The following is an 11524-nucleotide window of genomic DNA, read 5'->3' as shown; positions in this document are numbered from 1 at the left end:
AAAATAGAGAAAGAAAGAAAGAAAGAAAGAAAGAAAGAAAGAAAGAAAGAAAGAAAGAAAGAAAGAAAGAGAGAGAGAGAGAGAGAAAGAAAGAAAGAAAGAAAGAAAGAAAGAAAGAAAGAAAGAAAGAAAGAAAGAAAGAAAAGGAGAAAAGAAGGAAGGGAGGGAGGGAAGTGGGGAGGGTGGAAAGGAGGAAAGAAGGAAGGAAATAAGTGAGCTAAAGTATTATGTTTATTCAAGACCACTTTAGGGAAGTTTAATTAGAAATCTGAAATTAGATACACATTATTTCTTAATTAATGTAGAAAATCGGGGAAAGGGACTTTACCCTGGATAGAAAAAAATCTCAGTAGTGCTGGCAGTTTCTCTTCTGCATCCCTTTTCAAAGGACAAAACATCTTGTGTATCAGAGTATAAAAGATTTTCCTCTATCTTCAACTCTATGAAAAATTTTATATTTTGTTTAGGAACAAAGAAATACTCTGCACTTGGTGGTTGATAGCTTGAAGTTCCCGGCTCCCCTCACCCACTCCTCACATTGAGCGTTGCTCTCATGTTTTGTAGGAGGAGAGCTGGAGGAAACAGACGTTTAACAGCCAGAGGATTAAGTGCTTTGTGAATAGAAAAAGGGGGTGTCGCACAATCACTCCCAAAGCGGCCCCAAGGGCTCATGACCTCATTCACTCACTTGGGAAGTTTCCACAGCTCCTGGGCTCCAGCAGGAGCTGCCAGAGCAGGTGGCCGTGTGGGACACGCTGTGAGACTTGGCACCCAACTGCCCGCTGCCCTCAGCGTCGCACCGTGAGACCACGGTTAAAGCTTACAGACTGGAGGTTGGCCGCGCCGGCTGAAAACCTGCCAGGACTTAACCTCTTTGCAGTGAAGTTGGCTGGTTCGCAGGGAAGTATCTCGATATGAGGTCACCAAAAAGGCCAGTCCATCACCTCAGCTGGTGTGTGCCCAGCAGACCTGGCAGAGCGTGAGGGAGCCCAGGCCCGCCTTTGTCCTCTTGCACAGCTGATATTCCTCCAGGCTGAATTTGTGACCTTTATGTCAACTGCTTCTCTAATGCATAAGGCTAAAAAGCAGCAGCCCGATTCAGACACTCAGGTGCTTAAACACCTACTACTCCTAAGACCACCGGGTGTGCTGACACTCACCAAGGGACGTTTAATTTAAAGCCTCGCACCGGGTGTCAGGGCCCTCACTGAGCAGCTGGCAAACTCCATGCCATCGTCCCCTCTTCTACTAAAGAGCAAGGCAAGTGTCTCAGATCCCAAGAGAAGCAGAAGCATATATAAGCAATGCAAGTTACCAAGATAAACAATACTTTTTTTAAAAAAAAAAAGGAATGACTTCTTTCCCCATTTTTTGTGGAATTGTTAGGCAGATATTAATGCATTACCTAAAGAGAAATCTTGAAAAAAATTTTTCCCTGGATCCTTATCAGCAATCAAGAATGTTAATAGTTTTACTGCCCATAGGATGTGAAACGTACAAGTCCTGAGCCCTTTAGCTTTTAGGGAAGCAAGAGATGTCAAGCAGCAGACACACACTTCAGGAGGCCCGCTCTGTCCAGCCTGCGGGGGACTCGGCAGCTCCTGGCTCATTCCCAGGAGATCTGTAGGGTCCGCGGGAGGGTCTCATTTGCGGGCCTGGACTGTCTGTCCTGTGTTTAGATCCAGGCCCCTATGGACATCCGCTGCCAGGAAGCCTCTGCAGAAGGTCCTCCCACTGTCACGGCTGTTGGCACCAGCTGGGCACCTTCTCAGGTATGTGTGCGGGCCCCCTCGCCTGGTGCCCCAGCAGCCACCGCCTGATGGCAGAACAAGCTGGGCTTGGTCCCCTGCACTGCGCGAGGGCGTGCGGCTGAGCAGAATGCGGAGGCACCTCCTCTCCGGACTCGCACTGCTTTCTCTCTGGGCACAGAGCAGCGAGGCCCGTGCTGCGTTCATGCCGAGCAGCGTCCCTTGTGAGAATAGCTTTTTCAAGTTCTGAATTTGCCTCTTACTCAGTATTCAGACCCAAGTTGATGGGAGTGGTCATAAGAGCACAATCTTATGCAGGCTTGGGGCCCTTTGGTGGTCCTCCCAACCTGCTTCGCCCATCTCTTCCTCTAAGCACGGCTTTCAAAAATCTGCCTTAAAATTCCTCAGGGGAGGGAAATGCTAAGTCAAGTAAAGCTGTGTAAAGACAGAATGCCAGGACTTGGACCTCAGACACACTTCATGTTCAGTTAAAGCTCAACTTAAGACCACAACTGTACCTACGTGGACTTGTAAACAGCAGAAGTGCCAAGTACCATATTTCAACAGGTGTGACTTAGTAAAAGCAATATTCTATGATCGAATGAAGCTGGCAAATGCTGCCTTGTAAATCACTGTGGATTCATAGCGCGAAGCACACCAGAGGTACACAGACTTCCGCCCAAGGGAGCTCCTTTAACTCTGCTTAAGCAGCTTTCCCAAAACTCCTTTAACAATAAGTAGTTTTTAAATTTTTTGTAAAGTCTAGTTTCTGAGGAATCAAAATTGCATGGAATGGAATTAGGCAAAGAGTACTGTAAAAATATTCTGGACGAATTTTGTTAACAAATACTTCTGCCCAGCCACTTGCTGTTTTGTGAGAAAAGTCCAGTCAATCTTTTAAATGTGAGGTGAGGGGTGCGAACGTGGACAGACAGTCACTAACATCTGCTTGAGCAGCTCCTACGGAGGCCCTCGGACCCTGAACCATTGCCACATGCGAGGGGGCGGCTGGTGTCTCCACATTCTTCTACTTTCAAGGGAAACTGATAAACCACGTTTTTGCAAAACGTCTGTTTTAAATATTGGCAACTACATTTGCTTTTTAGAAAAGAGAAAGGAAATGTCTTACCTGGAGGCAGCCTCCTTTCCTCTCTGACTCATGGGTTGGCAGGTCCATCTCCTGGGCAGGCCCACAGGTTTGAATACAGATGGTCAGAAGTGGAGAAACAAATTAAAAAATTAGATTGTGTTCTTAAATTCTGTCTCCTTTAAGTATTGTACACAGCTTGCTGTTGAATGAAAAAAGCACAAGAGTGCTTGGTATTATTTTCTTACGTTCATGAGCATACGATGTATCTCAAGGGAAGGAGGAATGATTAGGTAGGGGTTTACAGACATTTTACTTCGGAAGTAAAATGTATTGTATGCTGACAAAGTCCAATAAATAATGGTTTAGGTCATACCCTCTGGGGATGTTAATGATTAATTTTGTTGGGATTATAATTCAATGTAGAATTTGGGGATAAAATTTCCCAACAGGCTATTTTTTAATGTCTTAAAATAAATACATTATAATAAAGTATAACAAGATACTATTTTTTAAAAATCTACAATGCAAGGGCAATTTTGATATTGGTTTAAGTCACCCAAGAATAATTAGTTAACGCCCTAGCAGGAGATCGGCTCTCAGTGTCGCAGAGGGTCAGAGGGGTTTACCCTTGACAATATTTTCACCATGGACTTTGTTTCCACTCTGACATCAGTTCTCTCTGCACTCACCCCTGATGGGAATGGTCCAATATATATACACACTGTATATATGAAACCTACCTACATATAGTCCACAAAGCAATTGTATTTGACATCGAATGGGTAACAACACATCATATAACCCATGCTAATGTCAAAATGAATTTCTAGATTGTCATTCTCTCTTAGCATACAATTTGCAATAGATGCTGATATGCTACGCATATTTTACTCCCAGAGAAAGTCAATGCAAAATAAAATCCTTTAGAAAAAAATAAACACTTATTAATATAACTTGTTTTATTTCATAGACAATCGTTACATTTTGTTATTATGTTTTATAAAATATGTGTACCTGCAAGTCATATTTTCTTTTACAAATTGCATAATATTTTTGAGATTAGGGGTTTATTTTAAACAAATGCTTTTCTTTTAATCAGCTCTGAATATTTCTCTACAATATCCTGGACTTTAAAAATTACTTTATTGAAGTGAGGACTAATACATAAATGTTTAAATCTCATCATTGTAACCTTTGCCCTTGATTTAATAATTGTTCAATTAATTATTTCTTTCCTTTACAATTTAAGATAAGTTATTTCTGAAAACAGAAACTATAAACTTTCCTTATATCCTTTTCAGGGGAAAAAAAGGAGTTTTTTTTTAATCTAAAAGATCAAAGAAACAGTGAGGCAAGGAGAAGAGTGGCTGGCACAGCTGAGGAAGAATGGGAAGAGGCAGGTTTTTGGCAGAAGGGAATGTGTTAATCTGCGGTGAAATTAGCGATTTAAAAATGTATTTCTCAGCTGCACATCTGAACAAATTTATGGATCTAATTTTCCTTTGGAAATTTAAAACGTTACAAACTCATAAGATATAATTATCCAAGTTTTTCCAACCCACACTCACCAGGCCCACAGAAAGGAGTGGGGATTATGTATGGATGCAAATGGAATGACTACTGCAAAGAATTTAGAAACATTTCAATAAACATACTTGCAAATATTTTGGGTATTTTAGAAAAGTAGGACGCATATGTTAGATTCCAGTGGAGAGGCCTAAAAGGGAGTCTCCAAAAGCACAGTGTGCATCTATATTCGTGTGAGCCATTTGGTTAAGTATTTTACAAACTATCTACACTTTATTTCCCAGTCCTTATGGAATTTTCAAAATACTGTATATCCTACAATAGACTTTTCAACATATGTGTAAGCTGTAGTGTGAAAATAATTGTGGAAATAATTCTAGATCTATATAATTCCACAACCTACTTGCCTTGAATTGGCGGAGTGTGTTTTCATATAAGTATGCATCGAAATGTTTAAGTGTTTCACACCAAACTCGTGTAGACTAAAAGCATCTCTGCAGTTGGCAAGGCCGTGCCAACCTAAGGAGATTAGCACACACGGCATTTAATACCACCAACCAAGAGCCCTCTTTTGTTAGGTTCTTTAAGATGCTTAGAAGTTAGGGTGAAATATAGAAATGTTTGCTTGACACAGTCATTCCTTAGCTTATAAGATATTTGATGGCAGGGAATGCTCTGTACACATGACCCATCCAAAGTTCAGAAAATAGAAATTTTGTTGGGGAAGGACTCTTTTCTAGTCCGTCCTCTGTTAGGAAAAGTCTCTGTTTGTAGGGTTCTTTCATTCCTCTCTTCTCAAAAGTTACTTAAAAGTAGTGTTAAAATAGCCAAGGCTTTTTTTTTTCCCCTAAAATTCATCCTCCTCCAGCTTCTCTTTACTCCCTAAAGATTTTATAAAAATCATCAAAGAACAAACTAGCACTCAGCCGAACTATGCCCATGTATATGCTAACTAACTGCTTCTGATGATGGTGAATGTTGGCACGTCTCCATGGAAGAAAGACTTTACACAAAAGATGTTGTAATTATAATGTTTAAATGATTATGCTATAATTATCATGTTAAAAATCCATGCTCTCAGAGCCGCTCGGTGGTGTGAAGGCTGTGGCATGCCCATTAAAGCTCATCTATGGCTAATGCACTTGCCACCTTCCCCAGCAATGCAAGGAGGACAGGCTGGGCCGAGCCAGAGCCCTGAGAAAGGGCAGGAGGGTTTCCCAAAGCACCCCCTCCTTCCGTCCTCCCACTCTTAGAGGCTCTGAGCCACCAAACAATCACTTTTGCTAACTCTGCCCCAACACTTGTCTTTTTCTTAACCACCTTCTATACAAGATTTTGACAAGTTCATCCACCAACCTTTATAAATACCACTTTTCCTATCCCACCAAAAAAAAAATACCACTTTTCCTAAACAGAACAAGAGCTTATCTAAGTTATTTATATATTTAAAATCTTTATTGTTGACAGTATAACAGAGAAAAAAATGACTCAAGGTCAGTTGTTTGGGGATTGCAGGGATTCAGAGATTCTAACACCTCCATGCAAATATTATATTCTATAGAGGTGGTTTTTATTATTAGTCTTCTCCTTTATTTGGCTCCTATGCTATTTCCTAGCTCAAGAATAGCAGGCAGACCGAATGACTTCTCCTAGACTCTTGTAGGTACATTGATGATCTTTTGTCATTCTCAGTCTTCTTTAGAATGATGGCAATGGCTAAGTTCAGTCACGTTTTCGGTTCTGACTGAGTTGGTAAATGTTTCATAGGAAATTGCCCTTTCTTTGTGGGTACACAATAGACTGTCCATACGTATCTGGTTGAGGATGCTTTGAGGTTATCCAGGTTACATCAATGTGCATTTATTCTTTAGAACCCAAAAGCACTCATAGCCTTAATTTTAGTTGCTGTTGATAAGGTTTTGAGGAGTACACAGAAGAGCTGCTGTTTGGAATGACATACTTTACTGCCCAGATTTCTGACCATCAGCTAAGGGAAGGTAGTGGTGGCAGCACAGGTTCAGAGGCGTGGCTGATGAACCCTGATTCAAGTGCAAATCCGATCGTCCCTTACTGAATGTAGAGAGCCCATCACACCTGCTGGCACAGGCAAGGGCCTGGCTCAGTGTAAGCACTATTACCAACGGTCACCTTTTATGGTCACAGCCAAGTTTCTGAACTTCTTTTCTTAGGGGAGGAGAGAAATAGGGTCGGGGGGAGATGGGCTGATGATGGCACAGGAGAAACCTGCAGAGAGGACTTTAGTGAGCACCTTCAACTAGAAGCAATGGCGCAGAGCGAAAGAGGAGTTCACAAACCAAAGGTGGAGAATTGGGGATTAATTGAAACCCTCAAGTGGTGCATGGGAAGCGCCTGCCTATTTAGAGCCAATAGATAGGTTTCCGTGAGGTTAAGGAAGCGAAAAATCCCATACGAAGCTAGTGAGATGTTAAATTCTAATTAGAAGTGTTAATTAAAAAAATTCCAATTTCATCAGTGAGAGGCTTCTGTTGTTCCAGTTCCCTTTCCTGAGGTGACTCCTAAGTGCCCTGACTCCCTTTGCTCCAGGGTCGTTCGCACTCCTAGGGGGTAGGGAAGGCCGGCGACTGTGCTCTGCCCAGGGCTGCCATGATGAGGGCCTGTTGGCACCTTTGCACTCAGGCATAGCAATGCACTATGGCTCAAAACTTAGTGTGGGGATTTCAGAAGGAAAACAGTATTTATTTAAGTCTTCACAACATCCCTTTGCCACTATTATCTCCTTTTTATACCTTCAAAAAGGAGCCAACAAATTTTCCAAATGTAGATGAAGTTATTTTGTATTGTGTATTCAGTTAAATATAAAGTAATAATACCAACATTCTGCACACCATTAATCCATAATGAAGATTAAATGCTTTGGATGAGCATACAAATATCAACTACCCCGAATTGTTTAAAAATTAAACACAAAGTAAATCTAATCTGAACAGGTATCCAAAGACTATGCAAGTGCATTTTAATATTTTCATTTCAGTAAGAGTAATTAACATGTTCCAAATTATTTAAGTAAACGTTAACGTTTTCCAATATGCTTTTTATGTTTAGATCATTTCAAATTATTTCATAAACACTAAAGAAAATTATTATGTATAATATTTAAAAGTCTCTAATACAAACCTTGAGCTGAGGTGGGCTTATTTAGTAAAATACACAGTATAATTTTTTATACTGACTATTGTACTTATTTAGCCAGAATAGTCATTTTAAACCACAATAGCTATTATGATACATTTTTAACAAATATGTGTCTATCTCCATTTAACTACATGATTTTTCAGAATAGATGATATCATGGCATGCATATTTGCAGTGGCTTTTCCAATGCTAATATAAAAATAGGGTGTACAGTTTAAAAATAAAATATTTCTAAATTCCTAAAAACCACCATGTCTAAGGCTTAGCTCTATCATCTCCTCCATGCAAGTGCCCGTTATTCTTTCTGGCATGTAAGACCCTCTCATTCTTTCATGTTGTCTCCTGTCTGCTCAAAGACACCAGTCACAGTCACCCCCTGACCCATCAGCTCCACTCCAAGGACAACAATAGACATTTTCTTCCCTATATTCCACATCAAAATAATGAAACTGGTCCCCGTTCTTCTGACTTGCTTTCATCTGTAGCAGCTCAAGAAGCACTAGGTTGGGTTCTTCTTCATATTGCAGAGGTAGAAATTTTAGAGGGCAGGATAGATCAATGAGTAGACATACACTGTTTTAGAACATTTCAACATACCTCATTGAAGGTAGATTCCGTAACCTGTTTTTTATTGATCATTAGTCATTATTTAAAATAGATATATTTTGGACATTTTGGGGACTGTAAACTTGTCCCAAAATATACCACTTAATTCAGCTTAAACCATCCTTTTTAAATAGAAGGAATCAGAATACCTCTAGCAATGGTTCTCAACCTTCCTAATTTCGCGACTGTTTAATACAGTTCCTCATGTTGTGGTGACCCCCAACCATAAAATTATTTTCGTTGCTACTTCATAATTGTAATTTTGCTACTGTTATGAATCGTAATGTAAATATCTGATATGCAGGATGTATTTTCATTGTTTGTGACCCACAGGTCTAGAGGGAGAGATGGAACTTCTCATTTTCGTAAGTAGACACGGATGCAGTAGCTTCCTGCCATCATGGTGTGGAGGGTGCTGGGGCATGGAGGGTGCTGGGGCATGGAGGGTGCTGGCTGATGTACATGATATTTCTTCCAGAGGAAGGGGGGGGGAGATAAAAAGGAGAGAGAAATATGACAGAGAAAAGAGTAAGAAAACAGTGACAAGAGACTAAGATCTTGTGTAGGAACAGTGCAATGTTGATGTGAATCAGTGACCAGTAAACATTGCCACGGTGCTGTTTTGTTCAAAAGCACCTGCGTACCTGAGAAGTCACACTCCCACTCAAGCCCCAGTGGAGGCAGTTAGGCTGGTGGAGTTTTATCTGTGTGAGGATTTGGTGGCACTCAGTAGGGCTGGGTTGTATGTTCAAATGGATGTAGTGCAGACAAGAAATCCAGAGCCAAGGAAACTAAGGACTTATGTGCTAGGAGGTAAAGGAATCTATCTTGATGTATCTCCTTACACATTTACAGAAATCTAGAGGAAATGAGCATAGCCCATGGTATTGGGAAGCAGAACTCAGCCAATGTCACTGTACTGTTAAAAATAAAAGTCTTCATATTATATTACTTAGTGGATAAAATGATCATTGTACATAAGGTAATTTTGAAAAAGACAACCTTACAAACATAATATACTTTAATTTCATTATGGTATTTGACAAAGTATTTTGTATATACACATAAACATGAAAGAAAAGTACTTAGGACTATCAGCCTTAGCTGCATTTAAAGTTGGTATAATTGTTATAAGCACTGAATAGATATTATCTTAGAAAGATTTCCAGTCATATACATTGTGCTGTCAACCCACACCTATATTAATACTTCAATTTAGAGAATACCGTCAAGTCAAGAATACTTTGAGAAGAGCAGCTAACTAGTACCTCATTAAAAAATAACATTTATTGAGTATTTTTATTTTTTTGAATCTATTAGAGTGATATTGGTTAATGAAATTATATAGGTTTCAGGTATAAAATTCTACAATCCATCATCTGTATGTTGTATTGTGGGTTTACCACACCAAGTCAAGTCTCCTTCCATCACCATTTATCCCCTCTTTACCTTTTTCTACCTCCCCCCCAACCCCCTTCAAATTACATAAATTTTTTTTAAAATATATTTTTTATTGATTTTTTACAGAGAGGAAGGGAGAGAGATAGAGAGTTAGAAACATCGATGAGAGAGAAACATCAATCAGCTGCCTCTTGCACATCTCCTACTGGGGATGTGCCCGCAACCCAGGTACATGCCCTTGACCGGAATCGAACCTGGGACCTTTCAGTCCGCAGGCCGACGCTCTATCCACTGAGCCAAACCGGTTTCGGCCAAATTACATAAATCTTTTACCTATTTTATTGAGCATTTTTAATGGGCCACATAGTAATTTATTTTATCCTCACAACAGACCTCTTAGGTAGGTACTAATGACATCACCATTTTAAAATTAGGAAATGAAATCATAGAGAATTAAATAATTTGCCCAAACAAGCACGGCACAGTAATGATGAGGCTGGGATGTAATCTAAATTATGTTTATATTCCACCTTCTTAACCAAATATGCAATGTTCCCTTCCTAAAAACAGTATACAGCTATAAAATCCATGACCACCAGGGGGGGGATTATTAAATAAATTGGAACCATTTAACCTGGAACACAAAGGACATGGAGAAAGATGAAAAATTGAAATAATTCCAAGTAATTTCTGAGACACACTGTGTCTAAAAATCATGTCTGAAAATCAGTCCATCTTGGAGAGACACAGTATCAGCTCCTTCCTAACAGTATGATGTTCAAATTATTCACCATCTTTGAACTTGAAATCTAAAAAATTTAACAACACATTGCATCATCTCTACATATAGAAAAGAGGGAATTAGAAACAGTGGCTCACGAGGTGTCATCCTCAAAAAGTCTAGAAAAGTTCTTATAACAAGAGAACTCTTCAGTTTCGATAATAAATACAACTAAGTCTAGCTGGATGTATTTATCATAAAAAATTAGCATTCTGTTTACATTTTTTCTCTCTCTCGTGCTCAAACTGTGTTAGGGTCCCAGGAGTCCAAGTACTTCTGAGTCACTTACAGGATTTCTGTTATCCAAGGCTGAAGTGATAATGGTCTTTGTTGTATTGGCAAAGATGATAGTGGCTAGTAGCCTCAGGTCATGCTCTGACCAAGGTGCACATCTGTATTCAAAGTTCTACATCTCAACCCACCATGACAAAATCACCAGGTAGGAAAATCAGTCTTTATTGCTTTTAGCTTTTTCTTTCTGAACTCCTATTCTATTGGAAAAAGAGGGTGATCCTTTCCCTATTTTGATGACCATATTTTTTGAAGCCTCTTTCATCATCCTATATGATAAAAGGCTAATATGCAAATTGACCAGACAGCAGAATGACTGGTCGCTATGACATGCACTGACCACCAGGGAGCAGATGCTCAACACAGGAGCTGCCCCCTGGTTGTCAATGTGCTCCCACAGGGGGAGCACCACTCAGCCAGAAGCCCAGCTCCTGGCAAGCGCAGTGACAGTGGCAGGAGAGACTCCTGCTATTTGGCAGCACTAAGGATGTCCGATTGCCAGCTCAGGCCCACTCCCGCCTGAGAGGGCGCAGGCCAGGCTGAGGGAAACACACACACACACACACACACACTGCCCCTGAGTGCACCAGGTCTCTAGACTCTTCTGAAAGGGCTCAAGTCCAATACAGATATCTGCAACTTATTATGAATACAAAATATTTCACTACCTTTCTCATTGACAATTACACTGCATAAAGTATGATTGTGAAATGAGGACTCTATTCTCTTTATAAAATAATTCAAGATTATGTAGGCTGGTGACAAAATATTTTAAGCAAGAGTCTATATCAGAATGACTATGTGTGTTTGTGTGTGAAAGGAGTCTGAGCAAAGAAACATTAAGAGCAATGCTTTTGTTTACACTTACACTCATGATGTATCGCAAATAAGTGTGCTTGTCACAGA

The sequence above is a fragment of the Myotis davidii genome, unplaced genomic scaffold, assembly GCF_000327345.1.
Source record: "Myotis davidii unplaced genomic scaffold, ASM32734v1 scaffold296, whole genome shotgun sequence".
NCBI classification, from domain to species: Eukaryota; Metazoa; Chordata; class Mammalia; order Chiroptera; family Vespertilionidae; genus Myotis; species Myotis davidii.
Note: the sequence above shows the minus strand (reverse complement) of the source record.